The sequence below is a fragment of the Myotis brandtii genome, unplaced genomic scaffold (genome assembly GCF_000412655.1).
Source record: "Myotis brandtii unplaced genomic scaffold, ASM41265v1 scaffold145, whole genome shotgun sequence".
Taxonomy (NCBI): domain Eukaryota; kingdom Metazoa; phylum Chordata; class Mammalia; order Chiroptera; family Vespertilionidae; genus Myotis; species Myotis brandtii.
This window is the reverse complement of record NW_005355204.1, coordinates 1,487,770-1,491,263: the sequence shown is the minus strand read 5'-3', so window position 1 is coordinate 1,491,263 and position 3,494 is coordinate 1,487,770. Positions and strand designations below refer to the sequence as shown.

Here is a 3,494-nt window from a genome sequence, read left to right as displayed (position 1 = left end):
TCTAGGTCAGTGGTCGGCAAACTCATTAGTCAACAGAGCCAAATATCCACAGTACAACGATTGAAATTTCTTTTGAGAGCCAAATTTTTTAAACTTAAACTATATAGGCAGGTACATTGTTATTAACTTAATTAGGGTACTCCTAAGCTGGCCTTTGCTAAAAACGTCCTCAATCTGATTGAGGTATGTTCGCTGAGGTCAACCCCTTCCAACTCTCCCATCCTCAACTCCTGCATTAATCGCGTGCGCGCCTACCCCCGCTGCAAATCCCGTTGCCGGACTGACCGACACCCCGAACTTCTTCTAACGCCACTTCTTCAAAATAGACTTGCCCAGGCCGAAAACCGACTTCTGCGCATGGGCCACGAAGTTTCAATCGCACTGTACGTGCGCACCCACACGTGTTATTTTGTGGAAGAGCCACACTCAAGGGGCCAAAGAGACGCATGTGGCTCGTGAGCCGCGGTTTGCTGACCACTGGCCTAGGTGGTCGTCACGCCATCATGCTGTGATGCCCTCATGCCCTCACAACCCATCAGCAGGAGGCTGCCTGCGCAGCGGGGTGTGCGAGGAGGCAGAATAGGCCCTTGATGTCAGGGAGGGGCGGGACCTGAGCACTTGGTGTGGAGGGAATAGGACAGGCTCCCTGGGAGGGAACACAGAGTGGAGCTGTGAGCAGAGCTGGTCGTGTTCAGGTGCAGCAGCTCCTCTTCAGGTGTGACAGGCTGCAGCGGCCTGGCTGAGAGGGAAGGGGCGAGCAGGGTGCTCTGAGTGCAGTCACCATGGACCACCCGGAGGAGGGGCCTCCTGCCAAGGCCTGCCGCCTGAGCAACTCGGAGCCCTCTCAAAACGAGGGGCTGCTGCTGCTGCCACCTCCGCCACCACCAGGGCTCATGCGACTGCCCCGGCCTCCACTGGAGCAGCGCTGGAGGCTCAAAGAGGAAAGGGAAGTGGCACAGGTGCTGGCTGACAGGAAGGGGATGGATTGCGCCCCGCTCTCCCGCCGCCCCCCTATGTCATTCTGGAGGAGGGGGGAGTGCACGTGTACTTCACCCTGGGTGCCAGGTGTTGCTACTGGGATCCTGATTTTGAGTCTGGGTATGGGGAGGCGCCCCCTCCCGCGGAGAGCCTGGAAACATTCTCTCCTGAGGGGGAGGGGGGGAGCCTGGAGATCGACATTCAGACATTCAGGTTACTGAGCCAGAGCCATAGCCCAGCGGCTTTGGTGGAGAGGCCCTAGATACCTGTAGCATAGGGGGATGGGAGTACCAGGTGTTAGCCAGTCTACAGGGAAAGGAAGAGGCCATTATCATAGTGGAAGATGACAAGGAGGAGGTGAAGGAGAATGTGAGGAAGAAGAGGAGGAGGAGGAGGAGGAGGAAGCAGAGAAAGAGGCCTGGGGGGCTGGGGGGCTGCAGCTCCAGCCTACCTCTTTGGGGCAATCTATCCGGGAGCCCCAGGGTCCCAGGTCTCACGCAATTTTGCTTGTCGGATCAGTAGTTAATAAATAATAATACAAGAATAAACTGTTTCTCGTACTCACAACTGTAACCCTACTATTGCCCATCCCTGTATTTACAGCTTACATAATGTAATTTGGTGAAGAGCAAGAAAGGGAAAACTACTTCCTTTGTTTGAGATTTAGTACCCTCCACTGAAGTTGAGTGTTCTAGACCAGGGGTGGGCAAACTTTTTGACTCGAGGGCCACAATGGGTTCTTAAACTGGACCGGAGGGCCGGAACAAAAGCATGGATGGAGTGTTTGTGTGAACTAATATAAATTCAAAGTAAACATCATTACATAAAAGGGTACGGTCTTTTTTTTTTTTTTAGTTTTATTCATTTCAAACGGGCCGGATCCAGCCCGCGGGCCGTAGTTTGCCCACGGCTGTTCTAGACCCTAGAGCAGCGGTTCTCAACCTGTGGGTCGAGACCCCTTTGGCGGTTGAACGACCCTTTCACAGGGGTCGCCTAAGACCATCCTGCATATCAGATATTTACATTACGATTCAAAACAGTAGCAACATTACGTTATGAAGTAGCAACGAAAATAATTTTATGGTTGGGTCACAACATGAGGAACTGTATTTAAAGGGCCAGAAGGTTGAGAACCACTGCCCTAGAGCAAGGTTTTTATGAGAAATGTATTTATGTCTCCATAGCAACACATACACATGCACACATAATTATATACCGACTCACAGATGAAGGGAGGAGAGAGGTTTATTCATTCAGTACTTGCTATGTCAGGCACTGTGCCAGCCTGGTGATATGCTGATAACCCTAATAAATATGATTCTTGCCCTCAAGGAACTTAAAGCCTAGTGGAATTACTAATGAGACTTTGGCAAAGTTAGGAATGCACGCCAATGCTTCCCCCCACTCAAATTCCATGTTAGGAAGTCTGATTCCTCCAATCTAACAGGGCTGATTGCAGCTTAGTCTTTCGTTGGCAGTCCTCTTCATCTCACACAGCAAGTGGTCTGTGGGATAGCACTGTTTTGTCCTGAAGGCGCCAGGCTTTGCCCCTGCAGCCACTGTGTAGTAATCAGGTTGTCATTCCAGAATCCCTGCAATATGGCAAGGAAGAACACGTCAATCACAAATGTAAAAACAAGTAAGCATGTTCTATTTCTCTCCTATAGTCCCTGCTCTTCCTGAAGTTGGTAATTCAAGGCTACCAGTAACAAGGTTTAAAGAGTAAGAGAGGGGGTATTAAAATTTCCTTGGAAGTCGGTGCATGTGCTGAAGGACAGTTAACTAGGAAGTACTGGCTGAGTTTCCTGGAAAATAAAGTGATCAGGGGCTGCTGTGCTGCTCAGAAATCACGAGCCAGGTCTAAGCGAGTCCTTTCAGCGTTGAGTCGCCAGGATGTGACCATCTTCCGGAGAAGCTGAGCAGCATCCTGCCTCCAGCTGGAATCCCACTTTCCTGTCTGCTTCGCCTCCCACAGGTTAGCTGGGGCCGAAATTCCCGTGTTTAACACTCAGGTAAAAGGGCCCCATCCTGTTGAGTTTTTCTCATGTCTTAGCTGGCTGCGATTTCCAAAACAACACATCTTGCCCTCGCTGGTTTGGTTCAGTGGCTAGAGCCTCGGCCTGTGGACTGAAGGGTTCCGGTCAAGGGCACTCGCCCTGGTTGCCAGCTCGATCCCCACTAGGGGCCTGCAGGAAGCAGCCGATCCATGGTTCTCACTCATCATTGATGATTCTCTCTCTCCTTCTCCCTTCCTCTCTGAAATCAATAAAAATATATATTTTAAAAAACACACAAAAACAACACATCTTTATGCTGTGGTATCATCCGCACGACTAGAGCGGTAACTGCTTTGCTTTACGTTTTTAACCTGTTAAAAGTCTATGAAACAGCTACTTCCCCAAACCTGCAGGTGGAAGGAACACGCAGGAGCGCGCACTTCTCCTTCCACACCAGCCCTCCAGGAGCCGCGCCCTGGCCGATCCACCGGGCTCCGGCCCCCCAGGCAGGCGACAAAG

At 51.2% G+C, this 3,494-nt stretch overlaps 1 long non-coding RNA gene across 1 annotated transcript; it reads right to left on the bottom strand.

Annotated features, from left to right (window-relative positions):
* Positions 1-2,205: 2,205 nt before the first annotated feature.
* LOC106725220 lies at positions 2,206-3,488 on the bottom strand. The gene is made up of 2 exons (XR_001361090.1): positions 3,383-3,488; positions 2,206-2,570 (listed from the first exon to the last, which is right to left on the bottom strand). It is a non-coding gene; the product is annotated as an uncharacterized LOC106725220 (long non-coding RNA).
* Positions 3,489-3,494: the final 6 nt, after the last annotated feature.